Genomic DNA, 15,448 nt, shown 5'->3' on the forward strand with positions numbered 1-15,448 from the left:
GGGTGGTCCTTTACCCTACTAGGATACGGCGAGAATGAAATACAGCAAGGCCATGTTTATGATAATGCTTGAAGGCAGAACATACCCTGAAATTATCTGCTTAGTCTTTATCAAGGACTTTATTACTTACTTTATGATCAGAGGTTTTGTATTGAATCAGTTCAGTTCAGTTCAGTTCAGTTGCTCAGTCATGTCCAACTCTTTGCCACCCCATGGACTGCAGCACACCAGGCTTCCCTGTCCATCACCAATTCTCGGAGCTTACTCAAACTCACGTGCATGGAGTCGGGGATGCCAATGTATTGAATAGCCATTTCATTTTTATTTCATTTTCCTTTATTTTCCTCCTCTGTTTTCTCTCCTAGATAGCACAGGGACCACACTGGGAGGATTACTTACTTGCGGGCTTTTTCTTGCCTGTTGTTCACTTTATTTTAATGGCTTAGCCAAGAGTGAAAGTGTGCAAAAGAGAACGCAGGCATTACCCCAAGAACGCCCACCTTCTTTATGGATAAATGCCTGCGTTCCTTTAGGGCTTCTCGGGTGAAGAATCCTCCTGCCAATGCAGGAGACACAGGTTCAATCCCTGGGTCGGGAAGATCCCCTGGAGAAAGAAATGACAACCCACTCCAATATTCTTGCCTGGGAAGTCCCATGGACAGAAGAGCCTGCTGGGCTTCAGTCCATGGGGTCGCAAAAGAGTTGGGCATGACAACAACCTACTTTGGTATTGTGTGTGTTAAAAAAAAAAAGCACAGAGTCAGACAGTTGAGCGACTGAGCACAGCACAGACATGTTACAGGAGCAGTAACATGCAGTAGTTACGAGGGTGGACTCCAGAGTCAAGTCGGTCTGCACTGTGAGACCTTGGTCAAGGACGTTATCTTCCCTGTGCTTCAGTCCCTTTGTAAAATGGGGTAATAAAAGTACAAGATGAAAAGAGCATATAAATACAGAGCTAAGAATAATACCTTCCAACTGTGAGCAGTTTTATTTCAGTGGTTACTAAAATGCAAAGACTGTTGTATCTGAGATTGCTCGCTGCGTAATCCTGTGCCCAGGACAGTGTCTGCCACCAGGTCTCCCACATTGCAGGCAGACGCTTTACCTTCTGAGCCACCAGGGAAGCCCCAATAAATATTTGTGCAGCAGTGAAAATAAAGCATTGACATTATAAGGAAAGCATTGCTCTCTTAAGTTCGTTAAATGTTAAGCCTTATTTTCCCAGGAGTAATTTTAGGCACCTCCAGATGCTGCCTACATTATCTTAGCCCAGTAGGTTCTGCTGGGCTTCCCAGGTGGCTCAGTGGTAAAAAATCTGCCTTCCATGCAGGAGACTCGAGTTCGCTCCCTGGGTCAGGAAGATCCCCTGGAGTAGGAAATGGCAATGCACTCCAGTATTCTTGCCTGGAAAATTCCATGGAGAGAGGAGCCTGGCGGGCTACCATCCACAGGGTCACAGAGAGTCACACATGACTGAGCACACAGAGGCTCTGCAGCTTTAAAATTGTTGCATGCGCACATGTGTGTGTGCATGTGTGTGTGCGCACACACCCACACCTGTATGAAATTGACAGGCTTAGATTTTCCTCAACATTTAGGCTACTGTTGTGAAACGTATTATACCAGAAGACTGCCCTGGCTTGTTATCACTTGTAATGCTTAGAAAACCATGTTTTAACGTGATTGAGTGTTGCCACAATGTTGAAAACAAAGAAAACTATAAACACTTAAAAAAATAAGTCAGTAAGATAATGGACATAAAAACCATCAATTTTATCTGAAACAAAATCATTATTGCTGATGAAAAGAAATCCTAGGCTTCTCCACACACACACATACAATCCTGTATTTGAAAAATATACTGTCATCTTTGCTGGTGAGGTTTTCCCCCCTCCCTCCATCCCTCCCTTCTTCTTTCTCTCTCTCTCCGCTTCCCTCCCCTCCCTTCCCTCTCCTTTTCCTTAGAATGCCTTTTTGAGGACACATAGATCTTTTCAGAAATGCATTGTCACCTGCTGAATCCCACATGCTAGCTAGCCTCTGGCCTCCTTGATAGAAGGGAGCAGGTCATTCTTTGCCAAATCTCGTCCGAAGGGGGCAAAGTCAACTTGTGAGCTTCTTATCTCTGAACACTGCTGCCCTGGTTTCCATCAGATTGTGCCAGGAAAGATGACCTTCCTTAATGAAATGTATGCTGTCTGCTTAGTACTCAGTAGCCTGCTGTGCTTTTAATTACATGAACCAGTCTTTAAAAACTTGAGTCTTATCCCTGGAGCAGCATGGCACCCACAGTCTGTCCCCAGGTCAGCCATTCCAGATGGTTACATCAGAGAGCGGCACCCGTGGGGGCTGAAGATTGGATCGAAGGGCTTTAGCACAGTGTGGTCTGGGCTCGTAGTTCTTGGAACGCTTTCTTTTTTTTTTTTTAGAATTCCAATTTTATTAGAGAATGTATCTAAAATACAATATTTATTAAGTTATATTATTTGAATGGAAATATACTCTGTATCACAACTATAACAATTTTTATAGATAATTCATTTATATCTCTATAGTTCAAAAGTCACTAAATCATAGTGTAATTAAGATACCATTGCTACAAATATATACGAATTTAAAGTTTTTCTTTATTATACCATCTTGGAATCACAAACATTTATCTGATTTACATTACATAGATCAAGACTATTTTGCCTGATTTATATTCCACAGTTCAATTTATCCTCATATATAGATTTGCACTCAATAATCCTACCTTCTTATATTTTAAAAATAGCATTTTACTGAACCATCGTGAGTGCTCATTACCCCACATTCTGTGAGCAAAATCAAGGTTCTTATATTCTCTGTCACATAAAGGCTACTATCATAAGCAAAGCACCAGTCACAGCAAATCTGTCAATCATGACAGTTGGTCTAGGTTTTCACATTTTAGTAGTAAGCACGTCAGGTGAGATATGAAGGGTCTAGAAAGCCAGATGCAAAGCAGCGAGGGCCCAGTTCACCAAGGTGGGCTTGTGCTAAGCTAAAGAGAGGCCCAAAGGCTCTCCCCTGGACGCCACCCCGGGGCCGCCTTATTTGGGGAAAACTCTGACTTGTCTGTTTTTCAGCGGCTGAGCCGGATACCAGTTGGCCAACATCAGGAGTTCAGGCTCACCCTCCACGTTGAAGTTAAGAGTACGGAATTTCAGCATCTGCTGACTGCTAACAGAGATGGGTTTGGAGTGCTTTCTTTGTGCTTTCAGTCCAGGATAACTCAGCCTTCATCCAGCCTTCCAGTCAGACTTTAGCAAGAAGTTACTCACCGTTGTATTTACGTCTACACTGTGCCCGGGTGTTGCTGTTCAGTCGCTAAGGCGTGTCTCACTCTTTGCCCCCGCCCCCTGCCCCCATGGACTGCAGAACGTCAGGCTTCCCTGTCCTTCACCATCTCCTGGAGCTTGCTCAGACTCATGTCCATCGAGTCAGTGGTGCCATCCAACCATATCATCCTCTGTCGTCCCCTTCTCTTCCCACCTTCAATCTTTCCCAGCATCAGGGTCTTTTCCAATGAGTCAGTTCTTTGTATCAGTTCTTCTTTGTGCTTTGAAGATTAATTCTTTATAAAATTTACATTTGGTCATTAAAATAAAAGCACTGATTGAAAATATCTCATCCTTTTCTCTCATTCTGTTTCTTAGAAATAACCTCTAGGTTTTATTGTACTCTTTCATATATAGTCTATATACACCATGTGTATGTATTTATAAATATCATATTATATACACTCTTTTGCTACTTGCTTTCTTAAAATATTGGACATCTTTCAATAGACTCAATGCATGTCTTTTGATAACTGCCTTGCATTTCTTAATAAGAATGCAATGTAATTTAACCAGCAATTCTTTTTTCCGTTTTTGTTAGACGTTTGGCCATGCCATGTGGCCTGACCAGGGATCAAACCCATGCCCTCTGCAGTGAGAGTTCAGAGTCTGAGCCGCTAGACCCCTAAGGAAGTCCCAGCAGTTCCTACTGGTGAACATTTATTTTGTTTCTAGGTTGGGTATTTTGGTTTTGTTTTTTCTTATTATGAGGAGCATCCTTACACAGACCTCCCTGAGTGTCCATGGGGGACCATTCCAGGACGGACGGTTACCAAAATCTACAGAAGCTCGAGTCTTTTATGGTAAATGACGTCATATTTGCACATAACCTTTGCAGTGTAAACACTCTGCATGTGTGCATACTTAGTCGCTCAGTTGTGTCCAACTCTTTGCAACCCTTTGGACTGTAGCTCGCCAGGCTCCTCATTCCATGAGATTCTGATGAGAATGAGGAGAATACTGGGGTGGGTTGCTCTTTTCTTCTTCAGGGGATCTTCCAACCCAGGGATCGAACCTGGGTCTCCTGCACTGGCAGGAGGATTCTTTACCCTCTGAGCCACCAGGAAAGCCCCTACAAAGAGTGAAAGCAAAACGCAACGACCAAACCTTGTTGATATTTTGAGTGAGATTCCTTTGGGTTGATAGTTACTTTGGGATAATTGACATCTTTATATATTATGTTGTTATAATGTTGTTCTGGGCTTCACTGATGGCTCAGATGGTAAAGAATCTGCCTGCAATGCGGGAGACCCAGGTTCGATCCCTGGATTGGGAAGATCCCCTGGAGGATGAAATGGCACCCCACTCCAGTATTCTTGCCTAGAGAATTCCATGGACAGGAAGCCTGGCAGGCTACAGTCCATGGGGTTGACAGAGTGGCTAACACACAGTGTTGTTCTACTCACTTAAGCCATCTTTTATGCCATTTGTGCAGGTTTGGCATCTTCCGTACGCATGTATATATTCTTCACATAGATCGCCTATATATTTCTTTAGTTTGTTTTTATGTTTTAGATTTTCCAGTGAAAATATTTCCATGTAAGCTTAAGAAATATATTAAAATATGAGATCTCCGTTTCCATTATATGTCCTTCTCCTTTCATGTAAAGGGATTGTTGTTTCCTGCATATTGATTTTGTAACCCTCTGCCATACTAAAGCCTCTTATGGTTTCTTCTGCATTTTGCAGGTGTTAAATCACATCATCTGCAAATAGTGACAGTCTTGCCATCCTCTTTATAATACTTCTGTTTTCTTCTCTTATCCACACGGCACTTGGACACTAGATTACAGGAGCAGCAGGTGTCATCTTTGTTGTGGCCTGCCTTGAGGGCAATGTGCTGGTGTTCCACCATTGACCTTAACCTTGGCCAGGCAGTGTGGTGTTTTAACTCACCTCTGGTATCTCTGACAAATACTTGCCTGTCCTAGACCCGGTTATCCACAACAGATACACCCAGCTGTCTCATTGCTTTTCTCTTGCGTAGCACTCAGTTCTCCTTCTAAGGAAGTGACTTCAGCCTTTTGGCCAAAGTCATCATTTTCCAGTAGTTCACCAGACTGACCAACAACGCAAAGGAAAAGAGGAAAGGCACTGGCTTTGTGTTCTCTAGGTCTCTTAGAAAACACGGATCCATTCCTTTGGCCACACATGCGAATCTACAAAAAAGGTAATATTGTAGACGTCAGGGAACTTGATACTTGTGGGCACTGTTGACAATGGGATGCCCCCAAATGTTCCCACGGCAAGACTGGAAGAGCCCACCGTGTGACCTGGCGTACTGTTGGGATTGTGGCAAACAAGCAATTTAAGGGTATGATTCCTACCAGGACAATTAATGACCACACTGAGCATATTAGGCTTTCTAAGAGTCTAGATAGCTTCCTGAAACATGGGAAGGGAAATGATTGGGAAAAGAAAGCCAAAGGGCAAGATACTTGGGTTTAATTGAAGCTCCAGCTGGTTCCACCCAGAGAAACACACTTTATAGAAACCTGCAAAAAAGGAGCTTGAGCTGCTGGAACCCATTCGCTATGAATTCATTACATAATAGGTGTGAAAAAATAAAAGTTCTCTGGACTATAAAAAACAAAGAAAAAGAAGTGACCTCAAGAACGTTAAAAGCATTTTTATTGTAGTATTGTTGATGTACAATATTATATAAGTGTACAATGTAGTGATTCACAATTTTTGATGATTATACTCCAATTGTACTTATTATAAAGTATTGGCTATATTGCTCATGTTATAAAATATATCCTCATAGCTTATTACTTTTATACATGATAGTTTGTACCTCTCAATCCCCTATACCTTTACTGCTTCTGCCTCTGTCCCTCTCCCCACTGGCAACCGCTAGTTTGTTCTCTGTATCTGGGATTGGTTTCCGTTCTGTTATATTCACTAGTTTAACTTTCAGATTCCACATGTAAGTGATACACAGTATTTCTGTCTGACTTAATTCACTTAGTGTTAAGTGACTTACCCTGCAAGTTCATCTGTGTGGTTGCAGATGGCAAAAATGTCCTTCCTTTTTGTGGCTGAGTAGTATTCCATGGTATACACACGCACCGCATCTTTCAAGAACACTTTCTGGACCTTGTGTCTTTGTCCGCACAGTCTGGATGCTGCTGATGGAGCGCCCTGTGTTGATGGAAATCTTCTGTGTCTGCTCTGTCCCACATGATCGCCGCTGAGCATCTGAGACGTGGCTGTGCCTGTGAAGCTAAATTTTATTTCATTTAAATTAATTAATTTAATTAAAATTAATTTAAATCATGATCAACTATTGAGCACTTAAAATGCAGCTAGTGCTGCTAAGGAACTGAGTTCTTAATTTTGTATAAGTTTATTTTTTTTATTTTTTCATGTTATGTTATGCTGCGTGGCACATGGGTTCCCAGTTCCTCAACCAGAGATTGAACCTGTGCTCCTTGCAGTGGGAGCATGGAGTCTTAATGACAGGACCGCCGGGAAGTCCCTTAGTTTAGCTGAAAGAGCCACATGTGGCTGTTAGGTCCAGCACTGGGCAGCACTGGCTCTTCAGCCCTAAACAGCATGAAAGCCTAGGACGTGAGCACAGAAAGGACCTGGCGGCTCCCGCTGTGCCCCGAGAGGTGGGGGCTGGCCTCAGATCCTCGCACGGCAAGTTCATGATTAAACAGAAGAAGCCAGGCTCCCCGTTCTTGTCTCTGGCTTTTCTCACTGTGCTTGACCCTCCTCTTAACTCCTCACTTCCCACGTCCCTTCTTCCTATGACAGCCGAAGTCCCGGTGTGTACCGACTTACACACCTTTGATAAACACATCTTAACCCACTGACTTCTCCACTAAGTCTGGAGGAGTCTGGCTTCCGGGCTGGTGCAGATATAGAATTTTCAGCTCTGTGGTCTTTCCCTGCAGGGCCAAGGCTCTCTCGTGAGAAGGGCAGGTGCAGTGGGTCCAGGCGCTGTGTCTGGCCTCTCTGCCGGTGGGATCAGAACATCCTTAAACTACCTGAGGATGTCTGAGATGCTCCGGCATCCTCAGGAACACCCGTTCTGTGCCCTTTCAGTTCACGTTGTCTTCTGGTCCCGTCCTTAAAAGATTGTAAACCTCAGTGCTTCCAGCATGACAGCAGGGCATTGCTTCTTGCCCCTTGGCTAATCTAAACCCTAAGAGAACTCAGGTCCTGCAAGTCAGGGAGCGGGATAACGAAAGCAGAGCCTTCGAGAAGGCCCTCAACCGGGGACTCCAGGGCAGAGGGAGGACCTCTGAGTCTTGAAGGGCCCCGCGGCCTTGCTGTTGGGGCACTTGTAATTCTTCCCGCCTCTGCCAGCCCTTTCTTTTCCCTGGGGGTTCCTGGTCAGTCACTCAGGGTCACTGCTGGGGTCCTCCTTAGCTGGCTCCTCTAGCCACTCATTCAATGGAGGCAGGAGGGACCCACCCAGGAAGGAACTCTTTAAAAAAAAAAAATTGTTGACATACAGTTGATTTACAGTGATGTGTTAGTTTCAGGTGCATAGCAAAGTGAATCAGCTCTATATATTATATACATACATGGAGGTGGCAGTTTAGTCATTAAATCACGTCTGACTCTTGCAACCCCTTAGACTATAGCCTACCAGGTTCCTCTGTCCATGGGATTTCCCAGGCAAGAATCTTGGAGTGGGTTACCATTTCCTCCTCCAGGGGATCTTCCCGACCCAGAGATCAAACCCCATGTCTCCTACATTACAGGCAGATTCTTTTTTTTTTAGGAAAGTTTGTTCACTCATTTATTCTTGTAGATCGTAAAATGCCACTATTTTAAAACTATCTGATTAGGTTTCCAAGAAAAATCTGAGACATCCCATGTATCACAACCTTTCCTAAATATAGCACAGAGACTTCAATTTCTTGTAAAACAATGGTTCACCAAAAGGAACCATCAAGTGTCCATTTAACTAAATTTTGCTTTACTATATTAAAACATACCAGAATTTTTATACTTTTTTCATTCTGTTGGGAAGGTTTATATGCAGATATGGATGCAGATTCTGATAGGGATGCTTTAAAAAATTACCCAATTTAAACTCCTTAATTTGTCTAATTAATTACAAAATTACTTAACTTGAAAGGTTAAGACTTAAATTTTCAATCTAAGTTAAAGTTATTTCTTATATTGTTCAAAATGATGTAATTCCAGAACATGGACTTATCCATGTATTTACCAAAACAAAAACCACTACAAAAAATTAACTCCCAATCCATTTACATATGTCTCTTATGTATACACATATAAAAAACTTAGAATGGTCCTCAGGCATATATGAGTTAAATGCAAATTCTAAATTCTGATTGAGTAATGACTATGGAGATTTCCTCCAACATTTAGAAAAACTGTTCTGTAATGCTGAGGAAATAATATACCATGGTATCAAATTCTTTTCCTATTGAAGGAGGCAACTACAGAAAGCTTTTATTTGTTCAAAGTAACCAGTGCTACAGATGAAAAAAAAAAAAAACCCAATGTAACTTCCCCAATATTACTTCAAAACAAACATATCAAACCTGATTTTCATTAGAATGTTATTTATTCACACTAATAAATAAAAAACCAAGACCCACATTTATATATATATATATATATATATATATAAATATATATAAAAGGCAATGCAGATAATTATTGAGCCTCATCTTCTGGACAAGAATGCCGAGTTAGTCTCTCTTCATAAAAAGCAATTACAGCTTGAGGACGCTTCATATTTGCCTCTTTAGCCAGTGCCAACTCCGCCTCCTCGGAATCTTTCCATTTCAGGAGGAGTGAATTCTCCACTGCTGTCTGTGGCACCAATTACTTGTTCTGGATCAAGACCTCTGGCAAAACCTCTCGGTTTATCAGCAGCATCTCTTTTCTTCTTTGGTTTGCTATCATCAGGTTCACTGTCGGACAAAGATTTTCTTTTTGTTCCATCTTTTTCTTTACCAGCTTTTTGAGAATTAGATGCTTCAGTTAACTCTGGACAATCTAAATTTTCTTCAGGTTCCCAAGTACTGTCTGCATCTGTAAACCCCTTCCACTTCAGGAAATACTCCGCCTTCCCATTCACTACATGGCGGTCCAGTACTTTTTCTACTACAAATTCTTCAGGTTCTGCCTCTTCAACTTTTTTACTCTTTCCATTTTGCTTCTTTCCCATGTTTTGCAATGTAGTTTTATTGGAGGCCATTTTTTTTTTAATTTTTATTTTTACTTTATTTTACTTTACAATACTGTATTGGTTTTGCCATACATTGACATGAATCCGCTACGGGTGTACATGAGTTCCCAATCCTGAACCCCGCTCCCACCTCCCACCCCATATCATCTCTCTGGATCATCCCCATGCACCAGCCCCAAGCATCCTGTATCCTGTATCGAACATAGACTGGCGATTCGTTTCTTACCTGATAGTATACATGTTTCAGTGCCGTTCTCCCAAATCATCCCACCCTCTCCCTCTCCCTCAGAGTCCAAAAGTCCGCTCTACACATCTGTGTCTCTTTTGCTGTTGGAGGCCATTTTTTATTGCAGACTTGAAGAGCTATTATTCACCACCTCTGAGCTGCTCCGGGTCCTGGGTCTGCGGTGTCTCCGGCCCTGGCGCCTCAAGCTCCAATCACACGCGAGGGGCTACAGGCAGATTCTTTACCGCTGAGCCCCCAGGGAAGCCCATACATACACATATATCTACTCTTTTTTTTTTCTTAGATTCTTTTCTCATATAGGCCATTAGAGTGTTGAGTAGCGTTCCGTGTGCCCTACAGCAGGTCCTTATTAGGTACCTCCTTTATTTGTGGTAGTGTGTATGTGTTGATCCCAAATATTCCAATTTATTCCTCCCTGCCCCTTTACTGGGCTTCCCCCTGGGGGCTCAGACAGTAAAGAATCACCTGCAGTGTGGGAGACCTGGGTTTGATCTCTGGGTTAGGAAGATCCCCTGGAGAAGGGAAAGGCTACCCACTCCAGTCTTCTGACCTGGAGAATTTCATGGACTGTGTATAGTCCACGGGGTCGCAAAGAGTCGGACACAACTGAGGGACTTTCACTTCACATGTATATATATTATCATCTTAGAAAGGCTTCCCTGGTGGCTCAGCTGGTAAAGAATCCTCCTGCAAATGAGGGAGACCTGGGTTCGATCCCTGGGTTGGGAAGATCCCCTGGAGAATGGAAAGGCCACCTTCTCCAATATTCTGGCCTGGAGAGTTCCATGGACTGTATAGTCTTGGGGTCACTGGAAGGAATTCTCCCCTTTCTCTGGTCACGGTCAGCTTAGCTGTTAAGAGTACAGGACTGCCTGGGGTCCAGCCCAGCTCTGCCCCTCCTTCCACGAGGCTGGGCCACGCTCCACCTGGTCTGTGCCTCGACTTGCCTGCCTGGAAAATGGGGTGATCACCCTCAGGGCCCCTCCCAGGGCTCCCAGTGAGAAGCGTGTGAGTCCCTAGATGGAGCGAACTTAGAGGGCCTGCCTTGCCAGGACACCCTCCACAGAAAGACATGATGACTGTCCCCATTATGAGGGCAGGTAACACACCCCCAGGCCCAGTCCCCCTCTGCCCTTCCAGGGAAGCTCTAGATGCTGACAGATTTGGGGAGCACTGCCTGGAAGTACATGGATGGCTGAACCCCCTGGCCCCAGAGAGTCTCCTTTCCCAGTTGCATCACACATACAACCCAGCTTGGCAGAGGGGTGGCTGGTGTATCTGACCGTGGGTCCCAGGCCCCTTGGGGTGGTTTGTCCTGCCCCTATGACCCCCGTTGGAGTTGTTGGGGTGTCAGCTCCTCAGGCGGGAGGAGGGCCTGCCTCCCAGAAGCCTGATCACACCCCCCACCATGTTTCTCTTTCTTGGCCCAGGCTTCCACGTGGCTCTGATGACGGTACCCGCCCGCAGAGCCTGGCCCCCATGAGCTGGAATTTGCGATGAATACATGGCTTGTGTACACTCATCGCAGAGTCAGTAATCTGCTAAAAGGTCAAACTCAGCTTGATCAGAACACAGCACATCTAGGATTCTAGTCCTTCTGTGGATGTTGCTCCATTTTTCCCCCCCATGATCAGGGAAAAATCTTGGAGAACTCTCTTAAAAACTGGGTAACTTTTCCTCCCCAATGATCTTTTCCCCTGCCTCTCAGCACCATCCAAAGAAGGGAAATGGAGCCCCGGTGACTTGACCCACTGTCTACGCAGCACCTACTCTGTGCCAATGCCCAGAGCAAGGGACGCACTGGGGGGCGCTGAAGCAAATGTTTATGTGGTGTGTATTCCATGCCAGGCACTGTCGTACATGCTTAGCAATGTGGATGGATTTCATCCTCACACAGACCCAGACCGGAGATGCTGTTCTTGTTCCCATTTGATGGATGCAGTCCCTGAGGCCAAGGAGCCTGCTCATCACTGCACAGCTAAGTTGGGGTGGGGGCAGGACTTGAACCCAGAGTTTGGGTTCTTAACCACTCTCCCCTTACCCCGACCGCCTCTCTGCTCTGGTTCCTCACTTTGCCTGAAGCCAGCATCTCTGGGAAGTACTCACTTGCTGTGTGAAGATGCTGAGGCCTGGAGAGTCAGTGTACAGGCCAGTAGCCTGCCTGGGGTTTGGACGCCACACCCAAGGCCCTGACTGCAAACCCCGCTCCTCCCTGGCACCTAGAGGCTTTGCCAGTCCCAGCCCCTGGACCCTGCCCTCCTCTCCCCTCACATCACCCATCAAGTTGAGTGACTTTAAGGGGCTCCAGGCTCCCCTAAAGGGAGTGCCTCTCTGCTCCTCTCTCCCACAGAACATTCTCATATTCTTTCTTTTTCTCTTTAGCCGCATCTCTGACTACAAAATTGTTCTGTCTTCCCACACACGTGTTGACTGGCCTTGTTTCCTCTGGCTTACTTCTTCTGGACAGTTCTTATCGTTTGCCTGTTCAGCTGCTGGACTGTTTGTTTTAGGCAGGTCCACTGTCCGACTCAAGGGTCAGGACCGAAATTCACCTGAGTCCATCAGTCGATACATAACATCTCTGCCCCTCTTCTGGCCTGCAGTGACTGAAAACAATCATGTGTCCTTGGCGCTGAGTAAGGGGATGAGAAGGTAGATGGTGTCCATCCCCCAGCCTTCCAGCCTCAATCAGAAACCAAGGGTAGGAACTTCTCTGGTAGTGCGGTGGTTAAGACTGCATGCTTCTACTGTAGGGAGTGCGGGTTCAGTCGCTGGTCAGGGAGCTAAGATTCTGTATGCCGCGTGGTGCAGCCAAAAAGAAAAAGGCAACAACATAAACAAAAGACCAAGTGTAGAGTGGCAGTGTTTTCCTTGCATGGAGGGCGAGGCTGCACCTGGTTCCTCCTGTCTGGGTCTGGCATGCAGGAACCTTCCACAGGCATCCATCAAGGGGACAACTGGGCAGCTCCCATGTATTAGATGGGAAGACCCAGGAAGGCAGAAACTGGCCCAGAACTTCCACGAAGGAGAACACCCACAGCAGTTTTCTTCTCAGTTTCCCAGATGTTTCCCCATTTCTGTATTCACCGAACCCTATCTCCTGTTCTGAAAACCATGCACACCTGTTCTCTGGCTACATCTCACTGAGGCCCAGTTCCCCAGCCTCTGGGAGGCTCTGTGTCCACGCCTACAAAACCCACACAGTTATTCCAGTTCAGGCTGCCTCTCCCCCCATCCCTTGTCTAAGAGAGAAGCCGAGTGGGTTCACGCACGAGGACCTTCCCATCCTTACAAGACAGCAGTAACACCAGCCTGCTTAGCATCCCTTCATAACTTCCCTAAAAGGAAGCTTGTGATTTGAGGTCGCACCTCAGCCCATGTCATCAGCCAAATATTATTCGTAATAAGTGTTTTATAATCTGTGATGATGCATCCGGGGATCTGTCCAGCGATGGTGAGCTTTGCATGTGGTAAACACAGGTTGTGCCTTGTCCAGCACTCTGCAAGCACACAGTTGATGGGTGGGAGAGTTCATTTGCTTTGTGTCGAAACACACAAAATTGCCAGTATCTGAGCATTTGTTTTTAATCTAAAATTGTTGATGCTTCACTCTCACACCTCCCTCCAGGATCAGGTTTCTTGTATGAAACTGTCTCAGTGACCTTCTCTGCAACTGGAGCAGGATTGAGGTCCTCATATGAAGACCCGGTCCATGTAAACTTGAGTTAACGTTTTATTGAAATCTAAGTGAAGGAAAATTTAGCTCATTTTGGAGAGAAGCCCAGCCCATCCAGCCCTGTCACGTGACTGCTTGTGGACCCCCTGTGTGCCGAAGGCCCCTCTGCTGAGAACCTGGGGCTCGATCCTGTCTTCATGCCCCTGTGAGTGTGTGCTCAGTCCTTCAGTCTGTCTGACTCTCTCCAGCCCCATGGATGGTAGCCCACCAGGCTCCTCTGTCCACGGCATTCTCCAGGCAAGAATACTGGAGTCGGTTGTCGTTTCCTTCTCCAGGGGATCTTCCTGGCCCAGGGATCGAACCTGCATCTCCTGCATTGGCAGCCGGGTTCTTTAACCACTAGGGCCACCAGGGAAGCCACTTTTCATGCTCCCAGATGCCCTTAAAAGGAGCAGCACCACAGCCCCTTCCCAGGTCCTCCTGGCTCCCAGTCAAGTCAGGCCAGTGAGGTTTTCCTGTGATTGAAGATTGACGTCGCCTAGTGATCACTAAGTGCATAGAAGTCACATAGGAAAAACTGGTCAGGGACAAGACGGCCTCAGCCCAGAGAACGTTCCTTCTTGGGATCAGGAAACAAAAGGAAGAGACGATTGGGTTGGGTTCTGTTCGCTTTTTAAGGCTCCAGATGGCCCCAGAAAGACAGCTCAAATAGAAAAAGCTGGTTGGGGATCTGGTGGATGGGTGCAGGAACAAACTGTCCCACTGTGTTGAAAGTGAAGACGCTCAGTCGTGTCTGACTCTTTGCGACCCCACAGACTGCATTCCGTGGGATTCTCCAGGCAAGACTACTGGGATAGGTTGCCATTTCCTTCTCCAGGGGATCTTCCCGACCTGGGTCTCTTGCACTGCAGGCAGATTTTTTACCATCTGCGCCACCCTGCCTCCCCCAGCATTGTGTTGACCTGCCAACTAATCCCGGAGCTGGGAAAATAGGATGTGCCCCTCCCTCACCCCAACCCAAATGTTCGCCCCAACCCAAATGTTCGTCACCTTCTGATGTGGTGTTGTATTCAGAAGAACAGCAGCCTAAAGACTGATCCTTGGGTTTTATCAAATCTTTTTTTAGCCCCTCAATCGGGGGACAGTGCCAGCCGGGTGTGGCCATGTGCTTGGGTATTATCAGTTCAGTTCAGTTCAGTCGCTCAGTTGCTACCCCATGGACTGCAGCACACCAGTCCTCCCTGTCCATCACCAACGCCCGGAGCTTGCGCAAACTCATGTCTCTTGAGTTGGTGGTGTCATCCAACCATCTTATCCTCTGTCATCCCCTTCTCCTCCCACCTTTAATCTTTCCCAGCATCAGGGTCTTTTCAAATGAGTCAGCTCTTCACATCAGGTGGCCAAAGTATTGGAGTTTCAGCTTCAGCATCAGTCCTTCCAATGAATATTTAGAACTGATCTCCTTTAGGATGGACTGGTTGGATCTCCTTGCCATCCAAGGGACTCTCAAGAGTCTTTTCCAACACCACAGTTCAAAAGCATCAATTTTTCAGTGCTCAGCTTTCTTTATAGTCCAACTCTCACATCCATACATGACTACTGGAAAAATCATAGCCTTGACTAGATGGACCTTTTGTTGGCAAAGCAATGTCTCTGCTTTTTAATATGCTGTCTAGGCTGATCATAACTTTCCTGCCAAGGAGTAAGCGTCTTTTAATTTCATGGCTGCAGTCACCATCTGCAGTGATTTGGGAGCCCCCAAAAATAAAGTCTGTCACTGTTTCCTCATCTATTTGCCATGATGTGATGGGATTGGATGCCATGATCTTCATTTTCTGAATGTTGAGCTTTAAGCCATCACCCTGCACTAATGAAGCGGGGGCTGTTTGGGGAGGGAAGCACGTGCTGAGCAGGAGAGAGCTACCTGCAGGTGGGGCCAGCAGGGGTGGGGTCCTGGCTCCTCCTGACACCCAGGT

The 15,448-nt window shown here is 45.8% G+C and overlaps 1 protein-coding gene and 1 pseudogene across 1 annotated transcript in view; one reads left to right on the top strand and one right to left on the bottom strand.

Annotated features, from left to right (window-relative positions):
* Positions 1 to 15,448, top strand: part of RCAN1 (regulator of calcineurin 1) — a 123,779-nt gene that overhangs the window by 13,159 nt on the left and 95,172 nt on the right. The window lies entirely within an intron of this gene.
* Positions 9,012 to 9,558, bottom strand: LOC108637170 (annotated as a pseudogene).

This window comes from Capra hircus, chromosome 1 (genome assembly GCF_001704415.2).
Source record: "Capra hircus breed San Clemente chromosome 1, ASM170441v1, whole genome shotgun sequence".
In the NCBI taxonomy this organism is placed as follows: Eukaryota; Metazoa; Chordata; class Mammalia; order Artiodactyla; family Bovidae; genus Capra; species Capra hircus.